This window comes from Triticum aestivum, chromosome 6D (genome assembly GCF_018294505.1).
Source record: "Triticum aestivum cultivar Chinese Spring chromosome 6D, IWGSC CS RefSeq v2.1, whole genome shotgun sequence".
In the NCBI taxonomy this organism is placed as follows: domain Eukaryota; kingdom Viridiplantae; phylum Streptophyta; class Magnoliopsida; order Poales; family Poaceae; genus Triticum; species Triticum aestivum.
Window position 1 is genome coordinate 28,213,378 of NC_057811.1, and position 15,990 is coordinate 28,229,367.

The following is a 15,990-nucleotide window of genomic DNA, read 5'->3' on the forward strand; positions in this document are numbered from 1 at the left end:
AATAGCCTTGTCCACAAGTGTTTTGAAATCTGGAAAGGTGTGTACGACCAGCTGGCATTTAAGTGCTGGCGCCAGACCGTCCAAAAATTTCTCCATCTTTTTATTTTCAGTCATATGCTCTTCGTTGGCATAACGAGATAATTGAGTAAACTGACTATTGTACTCAGTCACTGTCATGCTTCTCTGCTTGAGGTCATCAAACTCCCTTTTCTTGATCTTCATAATGCTTCTGGGAATGTGCGCCCCACGAAAACCTTCTTTAAATTCTTCCCAGGTGATGTTATTTTCATTGGGGTGCATGTGTAGAAAGTTTTCCCACCATGATGCAGCTGCTCCAGTGAGGTAGTGAGGTGCATAAAGTACCTTCTCACGGTCCGAACATTGTGCAATAATTAATTTCCTTTCAATGTCTCGAAGCCAATCATCGGCCTCAAGCGGCCTATCAGTGTGAGCGAACGTTGGGGGACGTGTCTTTTGTAGTTCAGACAATTTGGAATGCTGCTGGTATGGTTCACGGTGATTTCCCATATTGATAACATGGTTCATCATTTCTTGATACTGCTGCTGGCTTTGCTCATAAAGGCGGCATACTTGAGAAAATGCCGCTTCACTGCCTTGCTGACTTGACTGCCCCTGTGTGAAATTGTTGCTTGTCTGAGTACCATAATTTTCTTCCGGCGGACTTGGCATGGAACGAGTCCAGGGACGAGGCATTTTCCACTCTGGGGTATTTTTGCAAAACTCATGAGAAAAACCGAGTGGCAAAATGAATAATTTTGCAAAGGCGGAATTTTTAAAGACTCCAAGATTTTTCAAGAAAAATACTTGATTGCGCATGGAGAAGGACTGCAAAGTACATATCTTACACGCGAGTCGTAATTATACAATACATCACTCAGGATGTGCGTACACATTCCTGACATGTTATTTAGGCTAGTGCACTTCTCCGAGTTCCTACATGATGCGCACACAAACTACTTCTCACCAAACCTATGTACATATAAACATATCATACAAGCTGGCACATCGCACAGCTGCTAGGCGCACTCAGTCGGAGATGGTGAAAACTTCCTTCGGCCCACCGAGGGTAAGACCAAGTGGTGCAGGAGACTCAGCCTCCTCCTCACTAATAGGCTCCAGGCGCGAAGTACTGCGTTGAGGAGTTGGTGCGGGTGCGGTAGGTGGTGCAGCTCTGATTGGAGTAGGAGCAATGACTTGGTCGAACTCCTCAGTGGTAGGCAGGCGGCGAGCGGTGGCTAAAATGGCAGGTGCATAGGGTGCTGAGGACGAGACGTAAGTCAGTGGGGGTGCCGTGTGGAGAAGCTCCCTCCAGTTGGCGTAACAGCCCTGAACAGAGTCCATACGGGCAGCCACAAGGTCGTCCACGAGGTTATCAAAATCTGCCTCAAGAGCTTTGAGATATTCAACAAGCATCTGAATAGCCTCATCTCTCTCTCCTAGGGCAAGCGAATGCATAGTGACAAGTATATGGCACATGGCATGGGAGGTAGCGGTAGCGACGAGTCTTCATCGTAGGAAGAGCATCCCGGAGACGAGCTATCGCCTCACGGGCAGCCATCTGCATGGCATGCCTCTCCGTAGGCATGGCCCTTCCCACAAAACGGAAGTGGCGAGACGCAGAACGTCCTCCCTTGAATTTCACCGCGGCCTGGTGCATAGACACGCTGTCGCTGATCTTGTGTTGGTAGAGTGTGAACTCTGGACGAGTCGATGGCCCGATCGCGAGCTTGGTGATGGAGACGAGAAGCTTGATAAACCCCTCGGGTACATTGGCGAACACCTGAGATTCGCAGTCGCTGCCAGCCATCTACAAAGGTAGACAAAATTTTCGAATAGTCAAATCATAAATTTATGATGACTAACAGAAAATTGCTACATTTACAAAATGTTGAAAAAGCACTGAAGACGCTAATAACCGATTAGCGGCCGCACCTAGTGGCTTCCTACAGTCAGCCTGGCTCTGATACCAAGGTTGTCAGGACCGGTTTTCCATTAAAACATTTATTGAGAAACCGACCCTATATCAAACAAGTATAGAAGAATCCTTCGTACTGGTGGACAAATCCTTGATACAGAAATCCAGAAGTACTAAATATTATACAAGGTTGAGCTGAGGTTGCTCAACAATTTATTACAAGCACACCGATATAATACATAAGGGCGGATATGACACAAGGAGTATGGTGGCATAACTACTGACTCGTAATAAAAGTGGTGGTGGATATGTCACAGTGAAGTGGGTGACATGTCTCCTAAATCTTACAACTCATCGAGCGTCGGAGTGAGGCTCGATGACTTTTATTCTGGGTGACGGAAGCGTATATAATACAAGTGACCAATTCCAGGATCGCACGGGACTGACTGGGACTCCTCTAGGCGTCGGACTCGCTATCAAACTCTTCATCCATAAGATCGCCTTCGTCAACATCTGGCCAAATCAACAAGCCAGGTGAGTACTTTGAATGTACTCGCAAGACAGTTTGGACATAAGATATAACAAATGCAAACATGATGCATATGAGAAAATTAGTAATGCGCACTCAGATAGTAAAATTGCACTGCACGATAGATAGAAAGGAAGTCAGGCGGTAGTCCTCCCGAAATCCCAATAAAATAACTGAGAACCGATCGGGTGTCTGAAGCGACGCCTCGAAAGGTAAAAATAAATGAACAATGCCGCAGTCGGGCGTCAGGGCGACACCACATAAAGGGCTCATATTGGAATATAAACGACAGTGCGGGCCACAGTCGGACGTCTAAGCGACATCTCGAAAAGGGCTTATATCAAAAGTAAATAGCAAGAATGCCACAGTCGGACGTCTGAGCGACATCACAGAAAGGGCTTATATCAAAAGTAAATAACAAGAGTGCCACAGTCGGACGTCTGAGCGACATCACATAAAGGGCTTATATCAAAAGTAAATAACAAGAGTGCCACAGTCGGACGTCTGAGCGACATCACATAAAGGGCTTATATCAAAAGTAAATAACAAGAATGCCACAGTCGGACGTCTGAGCGACATCACATAAAGGGCTTATATTTCATTATTTGATTTCAAGTAGCTCATGAATTTAAATCATCTCAAGGAAATACTCATGTATAAAATAATAAACTGGTTAGTCCATCCACAGGAATAACATTCAGCCGTATTTACTACTCATGTTTAATCACTGGAGATTTTCACTAAGACTGACACAGAGACTGACGCTGAGACGGACGTTGAGACTGATACTGATACTGATATGGAGGTGTTGACCAAGATACTTGACCATGGACACGGTTACTCGGATGGATTTGACTCTGCAGAGTTTGTACCTTTTAACCACAGCCAACGGATTTCAGTAGTCACGAAGGACTAGTTCCATTTACGGTATTTTTGGAGAAACACATCTAACCAGTACACACCCATTCCACATTCCGCTGCCAGGAATCACCCTAGACAACGTTCAAGAAAAACCTTAAGACGGGGAGGCTACAACCTCGCGTAGCATGGGATCAAATTTATATTGCGCGCTCTAAGGGGTGCCCCCCTCTCGGTCCCAACCGGAAACACCCATGCCCCCTGACCGGATGACGGGCTTTAATCCAGGGCCATGGAACCCTCATCACGGTCCCTCTATTTGGTGTGTACGAGGAAAGAGGTTTGCAACTTACTAAACCGTATTCTTTGTAGAAAACCTGTGGCAGCACGAAAAGGGGACGGACGGTAACGTGGCTTGATCCACGTTAACACTGGAGTTTAACGGTTGACATAAGACTGGCATGCTTCAACAATACCATCTTACCACCTTTCATGTCACCACATGATCATGTTATCTCCCATCAAATGATCACATCAAGTTTCGAAGCATACTGGTAGTTGCCTTGCATGCAATATAACACTCACTGATGCTCATATAAACATGCCATGAACTAACTATTCAAGCAAACATGCAAAACACTCATCATATCAAAGGTTCAAACATGCTTGCCTGGTTCGGAGTAGTCGGAGTCTAGCTCGGCGAAGTTCGCGGTTCCGTCACCTCCTCCGGTATCTACGGTATAAAGAAATCGCATACTAACGTAAATACCGTGTGTGTATAAAAATTGTTCCAAAATTTTTCAAATAAATATGATAAAAAACTAGACAGAAAAACAAAGATGACAGAAAAAGAATCAACTCAAAATCATCTTTTGTTTAAAAGTTATAAAGGTTTTAGTCCAGGGACTAATCTGTGATGAAACAGAAAGTTTCCAGGGGCTAGTTTATAAAAACAGAAGACGAACTTTGCTCGAAGGCGCTTTCAGAAAACGGTTTGAAAAAGAGAGAGAGGCTGACGAGGGGGTCCCACCCGTCAGGTTTAAAAATCAAAACAGAGCCCCCGGCGCCCGAGGGCCGCGCTGGTCGCCGGCGGCGATCCACGGCGAGGTAGGGGGAGTGGATGGTACCTACGGACTCACGGTGCTATCCCGCGTCGGTGGGTGGTGGAGTTGGTCGTCGGCGAGCACCACGTCAACGGCGGCCTCCACTCCGGCAGACAGTGGTTCGGGCGGTGGTGGATCTTGCCGGGGAGGGCTGCAATCGGCAAATTGAGGCTCGGGGTTAGAGGAGTGGGTGTACTAGGAGGCGACTGGCACGGTCTGGGAGGCGGGGGTGGTCTCACCAGAGGGAATCGTGCCGGAGCCCGAAGCGGATCGGGGCGGCCGGAGTCCGGGAAGAGGGCCTCCCCGAGGTCTTCCTAGTAGCTAGGCGTGGCTCTGGTGAGATGTAGGAGTGGTGCTGGGTCGAAGGCGAGCTCGAGGCTCCTTTTTATAGCCGGTCCGAGGCGGTTGCCGAGAACGGGATAACTCCAGCGATGATTACGGTGAGGCAGTGGTCGAACGGGGTTTTAGGGGTCGGGGCAGCTGCGGATTGGATCACTGGCTTCATCCCGTAGCTAAATTTGGCCAGACTTGGGCGATACTCCAAGTCTTCGACAGAACGGCCTCACGGGCTTGTCGGCGGTAGAGAGCGTGCTCTGCGCCTCTCAGGCCACGGCGACTGTGCTGCAGCACGCACGGGGAAGAAGGCGGCCACGCGTAGGCTTCTGGTGGTGTGGGCGGTGCTGGACAGCGCCGTCCCTCGCTGCGCCTCTCTGGCAGCCGCAGCAAGTGCTGCTGCCGCCGCTCACGGGGGCGATGCACCTCTGCCAACTCACCGCCGACGCTCGCAACCGTCTAGGTGACCGTGCGGCACGGTGGATAAGAAGGAGGAGCAGTGAGCAACGAGCCAACGAGGGCACTGGCGAGATTGACGCTGCCGACTGACGAAAACGACACTGACGACTGAACTGAAACACTGAACCCTGAATTTTGACAGAAACAGTGCACGCCAGCTGTTCGACGAAATGATTCTGGCATGTGAAATTTTTTTCTGGAGTTGCTCTTTGGTGGAGAGGTCTCTTGATGCATCTGGAGGCTGCCTGATTTTTCTCAGAATTTTTGGGGAAGAAAGATAATGAATTTCACCAAAAATGGCAAATCTGGTCCAAACTTGCAGCAAGCAGAATTTGAAAATTTTGAACTATGGACCAGTGGATCTTGATGGATCTAGGTTGAGGGTACTGAGGACTAGTCATAGGAGTTTGTTTGGAACCAAAACTCAAAAGGGATCTGGTGGTTCCTTTGCAACTCATCAAGGCCCAAAATAAATGACAGAAATTGATTTGAGGATAAAACAAATAGGAATGAAATTTAAAAGAGTTTGAGACTTGCTGGAATAGGATGCTTGGCTTGACCCAAAGTGGAGGGAGGGGTTTTGAAAGAAATTTTTCAACCTAGGTCATGGCAAGAAAAAGAAATTTTTGAATGAGGAAGAATCAATCCAATAGTCATAGGGTTATTTCTAAAAGAAAGGATTTCAAAAACTTTCCCAAAGAAAACATTTGTGTTGAGTCAATACTAAATGAAAAGCCCTCAAGACCAAAGTAAATGTTGAGAAAAACACATAAAATACTTGCCTTAAAGGTTTTGAGAAGGAGAGGTTTAAAAAAAATTAAATAACCTCCTTCCCATAAAAAGGAAATTAATAAAACAAAAATAAATTTTTGGGGTGTTACAGTCATGCCGGTAACGATAGAGATGGAGATCAAAGGCACAAGATGATGATGGCCATATCATCTCACATATTTTGATTGCATGTGATGTTTATCTTTTATGCATCTTATTTTGTTTAGTACGGCGGTAGCATTATGAGATGATCCCTTACTAAAATTTCAAGGTATAAGTGTTCTCCCTGAGTGCACCGTCGCGACAGTTCTTCGTGCTGAGACACCACGTGATGATCGGATGTGATAAGCTCTACATTCACATACAACGGGTGCAAGCCAATTTTGCACACGCGGAATACTCGGGTTAAACTTGACGAGCCTAGCATATGCAGATATGGCCTCGGAACACTGGAGACCGAAAGGTCGAGCGTGAATCATATAGTAGATATGATCAACATAGTGATGTTCACCATTGAAAACTTCTCCATCTCACATGATGATCGGACATGGTTTAGTTGATATGGATCACGTGATCATTTAGATGACTAGAGGGATATCTATCTTAGTGGGAGTTCTTAAGTAATATGATTAATTGAACTTTAATTTATCATGAACTTAGTCCTGATAGTATTTGAAAATTATTTGTAGATTAATAGCTCGCGATGTAGCTCCTCGTTTAATTTTTGATATGTTCCTAAAGAAAAATAAAGTTGAAAGATGTTAGTAGCAATGATGCGAATTGGATCCGTGATCTTAGGATTATCCTCATTGTTGCACAGAAAAATTATGTCCTTGATGCACCGCTAGGTGATAGAACTATTCCAGGAGCAGATGCAGACGTTATGAACGTTTTGACAAGCTCGGTATGATGACTACTTGATAGTTAAGTGCACCATGCTTTACGGCTTAGAACCGCGACTTCAAAAATGTTTTGAACTCCAAGGAGCATATAAGAAGTTCCAAGAGTTGAAATTGGTATTTCATACTCATGCCCGTGTCAAGAGGTATGAGACCTCTGACAGTACTTTGCCTACAAGATGGAGGAGAATAGCTCAACCAGTGAGCATGTGCTCAGATTGTCTAGGTACTATAATTACTTGAATCAAGTGGGAGTTAATCTTCCAGATAAGATAGTAATTGACAAAATTTCGCTAGTCACTATTACCAAGTAACTAGAACTTCTTGATGAACTATAATATGCAAGGGATGATGAAAACAATTCCCAAGCTCTCTTCGCGATGCTAAAATCGGCGAAGGTAGAAATCAAGAAAAGCATCAAGTTTTGATGGTTGACAAGACTACTAGTTTCAAGAAAAAGGGTAAAGGGAAGAAGGGGAATTTCAATAAGAACGGCAAGCAAGTTGCTGCTCAAGTGAATAAGCCCAAGTCTAGACCTAAGCCTGAGACTAAGTGCTTCTACTGCAAAAGGACTGGTCATTGGAAGCAGAACTACCCCAAGTATTTGGCGGATAAGAAGGATGGCAAAGTGAACAAAGGTATATTTGATATACATGTTATTGATGTGTACTTTACTAGTGTTTATAGCAACTCCTCACTATTTGATACTGGTTCAGTTGCTAAGATTAGTAACTCGAAACGGGAGTTGCAAAATGAACAGAGACTAGTTAAGGGTAAAGTGACGATGTGTGTTGGAAGTGGTTCCAAGATTGATATGATCATCATAGCACACTCCCTATACTTTCGGGATTAGTGTTGAACCTAAATAAATGTTATTTGGTGTTTGCGTTGAGCATGAATATGATTTTATCATGTTTATTGCAATACGGTTATTCATTTAAAGTCAAGGAATAATTGTTGTTCTGTTTACATGAATAAAACCTTCGATGGTCATACACCCAATGAAAATAGTTTGTTGGATCTCGATCGTAGTGATACACATATTCATAATATTGAAGCCAAAAGATGCAAAGTTAATAATGATAGTGCAACTTATTTGTGGCACTTCTGTTTAGGTGATATTGGTGTAAAGCGCATGAAGAAACTCCATGTTGATGGGCTTTTGGAATCACTTGATTATGAATCATTTGATGCTTGCGAACCATGCCTCATGAGCAAGATGACTAAAACTCCGTTCTCCAGAACAATGGAGCGAGCTACTGACTTATTGAAAATATTACATGCCGATGTATGCGGTCTGATGAGTGTGAAGGCTCGCGGCGGGTATCGTTATTTTCTGACCTTCACAGATGATTTGAGCAGATATGGGTATATCTACTTAATGAAACACAAGTCTGAAATAGTTGAAAAGTTAAAAGATTTTTAGAGTGAAGTGGAGAATCATCATAGCAAGAAAATAAAGTTTCTACGGTCTGATCGCAGAGGCAAATATTTGAGTTATGAGTTTGGCCTTCATTTAAAACAATGTGGAATAGTTTCACAACTCACGCCACCTGGAACACCACAGCGTAATGGTGTGTCCGAACATCGTAAACGTACTTTACTAGATAATGGTGCGATCTATGATGTCTCTTACCGATTGATGACCCACAAGTATAGGGGATCTATCGTAGTCCTTTCGATAAGTAAGAGTGTCGAACCCAACGAGGAGCAGAAGGAAATGATAAGCGGTTTTCAGCAAGGTATTCTCTGCACGTACTGAAATAAGTGGCAACAGATAGTTTTGTGATAGGATAATTTGTAACGAGCAACAAGTAACAAAAGTAAATAAAGTGCAGCAAGGTGGCCCAATCCTTTTTGTAGCAAAAGACAAGCCTGGACAAACTCTTATATAGAGAAAAGCGCTCCCGAGGACACATGGGAATTATCGTCAAGCTAATTTTCATCACGTTCATATGATTCGCGTTCGGTACTTTGATAATTTGATATGTGGGTGGACTGGTGCTTGGGTGCTGTTCTTACTTGAACAAGCATCCCACTTATGATTAACCTCTATTGCAAGCATCCGCAACTACAACAAAAGTATTAAGGTAAACCTAACCATATCATGAAACATATGGATCCAAATCAGCCCCTTACGAAGCAACGCATAAACTAGGGTTTAAGCTTCTGTCACTCTAGCAACCCATCATCTACTTATTACTTCCCAATGCCTTCCTCTAGGCCCAAATAATGGTGAAGTGTTATGTAGTCAACTTTCACATAACACCACTAGAGGCTAGACAACATACATCTCATCAAAATATCGAACGAATACCAAATTCACATGACTACTAATAGCAAGACTTATCCCATGTCCTCAGGAACAAACGTAACTACTCACAAAGCATATTCATGTTCATAATCAGAGGGGTATTAATATGCATATAGGATCTGAACATATGACCTTCCACCAAGTAAACCAACTAGCATCAACTACAAGGAGTAATCAACACTACTAGCAACTTACTAGTACCAATCCCGGACTTGGAGACAAGAATTGGATACAAGAGATGAACTAGGATTTTGAGAGGAGATGGTGCTGGTGAAGATGTTGATCGAGATTGCCCTCTCCCGATGAGAGGAGCGTTGGTGATGACGATGGCGATGATTTCCCCCTCCCGGAGGGAAGTGTCCCCGGCAGAACAGCTCTGCCGGAGCCCTAGATTGGTTCCGCCAAGGTTCCGCCTCGTGGCGGCGGAGTCTCGTCCCGAAAGGTTGCTTATGATTTTTCCCTTGACGAAATACTTCATATAGCAGAAGATGGCCACCGGAGAGCCAACAGGGGGCCCACGAGGCAGGGGGCGCGCCCTGGGGGGTAGGGCGCGCCCCCACCCTCGTGGCCAGATGGGGCCCCCTCTGACGTACTTCTTCCGCTCAATATTTTTTATTATTTCCAAAAATAACTTTCGTGGAGTTTCAGGACTTTTGGAGTTGTGCAGAATAGGTCTCTAATATTTGCACCTTCTCCAGCCCAGAATTCCAGCTGCCGGCATTCTCCCTCCTTATGTAAACCTTGTAAAACAAGAGAGAATAGGCATAAGTATTGTGACATAACGTGTAATAACAGCCCATAATGCAATAAATATCGATATAAAAGCATCATGCAAAATGGACGTATCAACTCCCCCAAGCTTAGACCTCGCTTGTCCTCAACCGGAAGCCGATAACGATAAATATGTCCACATGTTTAGAGGTAGAGGTGTCGATAAAATAAAATACGGACATGAGGGCATCATGATTATTCTCATAACAGCAACATATATGGATATTGTCATATGATTTCTTATGCTCAAGTAATAATCTATTCACAATGCCAAGTATGAATCAGAAACTTAATTGAGAACCAACAAACTATAATCTCAGTCATTGAAGCAATTGCAATTTATCATAACATCAGAAAGAGTCTATGTCAGAGCTTTCTAGCAAGTCCACATACTCAACTATCATTTAGTCTTTCATAATTGCTAACACTCACCCAATACTTGTGGTTACGGAGTTTTAATCGGACACAGAGAAAGATAGGGGCTTATAGTTTCGCCTCCCAACCTTTTACCTCAAGGGTAATGTCAACAATAATAATTCATGCTAACCCATACCCAATTAGATATATGTATCAGGATCTTTCCAACACCCTGTGCTTGCCAAAAGATAAAATATAAAAAGGAAAGGTGAAGATCACCATGACTCTTGCATAAGGTAGAAGATAATAATGAAAGATAGGCCCTTCGCAGAGGGAAGCAGAGGTTGCCATGCGCTTTCAGGGTTGGATGAACAAAATCTTAATGCGAAAGAAAGTCACTTTATATTGCCCCTTGTGATATGAACCTTTATTACGCAGTCCGTCGCTTTTATTTCTTCCACATCACAAGATCGTATAAAGATTATTTCCTCCACACCAATCAATCATACATATTTAGAGAGCAATTTTTATTGCTTGCACTGATGACAACTTACTCGAAGGATCTCACTCAATCCATAGGTAGATATGGTGGACTCTCATGGCAAAACTGGTTTAAGGGTTTTTGGAAGCACAGGTAGTATCTCTACTTGGTGCAAAGAATTTGGCTAGCATAAGGGGGAAAGGCAAGCTCAACATGTTGGATGATCCATGACAATATACTTTATCTAAGATATAAGAAAACATAACCCATTACGTTGTCTTCCTTGTTCAACATCAACTCTTTAGCATGTCATATTTTAATGAGTGCTCCCAATCATAAAAGATGTCCAAGATACTATATCTATATGTGAAACCTCTCTTTCTTTATTACTTCCTATTAATTGCAACGATGACCAAAGCTATGTTTGTCAACTCTCAACAATTTTTAATCATCATACTCTTTCTATGTGAAGTCATTACTCTCGATAAGAGATCTCTTTGTTTCTTTTTTTTCTTTTCTTTTATACACTCAAGATCATAGCAAGATAATCAAGCCCTTGACTCAACACTAATCTTTATTATATAGCTCACGGACTCGATTACATAGGGAGATCATAAAGCAAAAATCAAAACTAGATCATGCCATAAACTTTATTCTACAAGATCAAAATACTACTAATAGGATCGAACTAAGAAAAACGGTAAAGATAGGAGTGTGATGGTGATAGGATACCGGGGCACCTCCCCCAAGCTTGGCAGTTGCCAAGGGGAGTGCCCATACCCATGTGATTATGTCTCTTTCCTTGTTGATGAAGAAGGTGGCGGTGTTGTTGATGATGCGGGCTTATCGTCTATCTTCCAAGGCATAGGCTCACCATCATAGAAGGATGATCGAGTCTCCGGGATCCTCAAATCTGCAGCCAGACTCATCCTTTTGAATCTATATTCATACTCACAGTTTTGGTTTTGCAGGTCATAGATTTGGGCTTGAAGGTGCTCGATCTTCTCGTGAAGCTTGAAGATGGTCTCCCCGATGTTGTCAGCATCCATCTTGTGGTTGTTGGTGAACTCCGCGATCATCATGTGGTTGGACTTGAGTCCACGTTCCACCATCCCCTGGCACTTGAAAACTTGTTGCTCCATTGCTTCGAGCCTTGTCTCCATGCTTCCGGTCCCCTTCGGTCCCTCAACATCGCGGATGTGCAGCAACCCATCACGCATCTCAATGGTTTGAGGGTGTCGCAGCACCTCCGCGAGGTAAGGGTTGATGACCTTCTCGAAGAACTTGTCCTTGGGGGCACTTGGAGACGTCATGATAATCTAGATCTGTCAGAAAAATAGCTCGAAACAAGAACAGAGGATATTTGCGTGATACGGGAGTCAAAACCTTTGGGAGATTATATAATGAATTTTTACCGACCAAAATACGTATCATGTAAGAAAACGGAGTCCGGAGAGCACAAGAGGTGCCCACGAGGTAGGGGGCGCGCCCAGTAGGGTAGGCGCGCCCTCCACCCTCGTGGATCCCTCGTGTCCTTCCCGGACTGCTTCTTATTTTTCTATTTTTCTAAATATTCTGAAACGGAGAAATATTGCCATAAAAATTGTTTTGGAGTCGGTTTACTTACCGTACCACATACCTATTCCTTTTCGGAGTCTGAAACGTTCCGGAAAGTGTCCCTTATGTATTCCTCCGGGGTTACGGTTTCAATAATGTTGGTTTCAACATTTATAGGATTACCTGAGATATAATGTTTGATTCTTTGACCGTTTACCACCTTTGAAGTTGTTAATTTTTATGGCACCGGAACGATAGACCTCCTCGATAACGTAGGGGCCTTCCCATTTAGAGAGAAGTTTTCCTGCAAAAAATCTTAAACAAGAGTTGTATAGCAATACATAATCACCTACATTAAACTCACGCTTTTGTATCCTTTTGTCATGCCATCTTTTAACTTTTTCTTTAAACAACTTGGCATTTTCATAAGCTTGGGTTCTCCATTCATCAAGTGAGCTAATATCAAATAACCTCTTCTCACCTGCAAGTTTGAAATCATAGTTGAGCTCTTTAATAGCCCAATATGCCTTATGTTCTAGTTCGAGAGGTAAGTGACATGCTTTTCCATAAACCATTTTATACGGAGACATACCCATTGGATTTTTATATGCAGTTCTGTAGGCCCATAATGCATCATCAAGTTTCTTGGACCAATTCTTTCTAGATCTATTAACAGTCTTTTGCAAAATTAATTTGAGCTCTCTATTACTCAATTCTACTTGACCACTAGACTGTGGGTGGTAAGGAGATGCAATTCTATGATTAACATCATACTTAGCAAGCATTTTACAGAAAGCACCATGAATAAAATGTGAACCACCATCAGTCATTAAATATCTAGGGACTCCAAACCTTGGAAAAATAACTTCTTTAAGCATCTTGATAGAAATGTTATGATCAACACTACTAGTTGGAATAGCTTCTACCCACTTAGTAACATAATCAACAGCAACTAAAATATGTGTGTATCCATTAGAGGCAGGAAAAGGTCCCATATAATCAAAGCCCCAAACATCAAATGGTTCAATAACAAGTGAATAATTCATAGGCATTTCTTGACGTCTACTAATGTTACCAATTCTTTGGCATTCATCACAAGATAAGACAAACTTACGGGCATCCTTGAAGAGAGTAGGCCAATAAAAACCAGATTGCAATACCTTATGTGCAGTTCTATCTCCAGCGTGGTGCCCTCCATAAGCCTTGGAGTGACACTTGCGTAGGATTTGTTCATGTTCATGCTCAGGTACACAACGTCTAATAACACCATCCACTCCTTCTTTATAAAGATGTGGGTCATCCCAAAAGTAATGTCTCAAATCATAGAAAAACTTTTTCTTTTGCTGGTATGTGAAACTAGGTGGTATAAATTTAGCAACAATATAATTAGCATAATCAGCATACCATGGAGTAGTACGAGAGGCATTTATGACATTTAATTGCTCATCAGGAAAGCTATCATCAATAGGTAGTGGGTCATCAAGAACATTTTCTAACCTAGACAAGTTGTCTGCAACGGGGTTCTCAGCTCCCTTTCTATCAACAATATGCAAATCAAATTCTTGTAGCAAGAGAACCCATCTAATAAGTCTAGGTTTAGCATCTTTCTTTTCCATAAGATATTTAATAGCAGCATGATCCGTGTGAATAGTTACTTTAGAATCAACAATATAAGGTCTGAACTTATCACAAGCAAATACAACTCCTAAGAATTCTTTTTCAGTAGTAGCATAATTTCTTTGAGCATTGTCTAGAGTCTTACTAGCATATTGAATAACATTTAATTTCTTATCAACTCTTTGCCCTAGAACAGCACCTACAGCATAATCACTAGCATCACACATAATTTCAAAGGGTAAATTCCAATCAGGTGGCTGAACAATAGGTGCAGAGATCAATGCTTTCTTAAGTATTTCAAATGCTTCTACACAATCATCATCAAAGACAAATGGTATATTTTTTTGTAATAAATTAGTCAGAGGCCGAGAAATTTTTGAGAAGTCCTTAATGAACCTCCTATAAAATCCGACGTGACCAAGGAAACTTCTTATACCTTTGATGTCCTTGGGACATGGCATCTTTTCAATAGCATCAGCCTTGGCTTTATCAACTTCAATACCTCTTTCAGAAACTTTATGCCCCAAGACAATACCTTCATTAACCATAAAGTGGCACTTTTCCCAATTCAAGACAAGATTAGTTTCTTCACATCTCTGCAAAACTCGATCAAGGTTGCTCAAGCAATCATCAAAAGAGGATCCGTAGACGGAAAAATCGTCCATGAAAACCTCGCAAATCTTTTCACAAAAGTCAGAGAATATAGCCATCATGCATCTTTGAAAGGTAGCAGGTGCATTACATAAACCAAAAGGCATACGTCTATAAGCAAAAGTACCAAAAGGGCAAGTAAAAGTAGTCTTTGATTGATCATTGGCTGACACAGGTATTTGAGAGAAACCAGAATAACCATCTAGAAAGCAAAAATGTGTATGTTTGGATAATCTTTCTAGCATTTAATCGATAAAAGGTAGGGGTAATGATCCTTTTTAGTAGCCTTATTTAATTTGCAGAAATCAATTACCATCCTATAACCTGTAATAATTCTTTGCAGAATCATTTCATCTTTATCATTAGGAACGACGGTAATACCTCCCTTCTTAGGGACACAATGGACAGGACTTGCCCACTGACTATCAGCAGCGGGATAAATTACACCTGCCTCAAGGAGCTTTAGTATTTCTTTTCTTACCACTTCTTTCATCTTAGGATTCAGCCTTCGTTGATGATCACGAACCGGTTTGGCATCTTCTTCCAAATTTATTTTATGTTGACATAGAGTGGGACTAATGCCCTTAAGATCATCAAGAGTATATCCAATAGCAGCTTGGTGCTTCTTCAGAGTTTTCAATAGTCTCTCTTCTTCATGCTCTGAAAGGTTAGCACTAATAATAACAAGATATATCTTTTTCGCATCAAGATAAGCATATTTAAGAGTATCAGGCAACGGTTTAAGCTTAAACACGGGATCACCCTTGGATGGAGGAGGATCCCCTAGGATTTCAACAAGCAAATTGTGTTTCGGGATGGGTTCCTGTTTAAAGAATACTTCATCTATTTTCCTTCTTTCATTCATAAACATATCATTTTCATGGTCTAGCAAATATTGTTCTAAAGGATCACTAGGAGGCACGGCAATAGAAGCAAGACCAATTATTTCATCCTTACTAGGCAATTCCTCTTCACGGTGTTGTCTACCAAATTTAGAGAAATTAAATTCATGAGACATATCACCCAAACCAATAGTAACAACATCCTTTTCACAGTCTATCCTAGCATTAACAGTGTTCAAGAAGGGTCTACCAAATATAATGGGACAAAAGCTATCTTGTGGGGAACCAAGAACAAGAAAATCGGCAGGATATTTAGTTTTCCCACACAAGACTTCGACATCTCTAACAATTCCCATTGGTGATATAGTATCTCTATTGGAAAGCTTAATTGTGACATCAATATCTTCTAACTCAGTAGGTGCAATATCGTGCTTAATTTCATTGTATAAGGCAATAGGTATTGCACTAGCACTAGCACCCATATCACATAAGCCATGATAACAATGATCTCC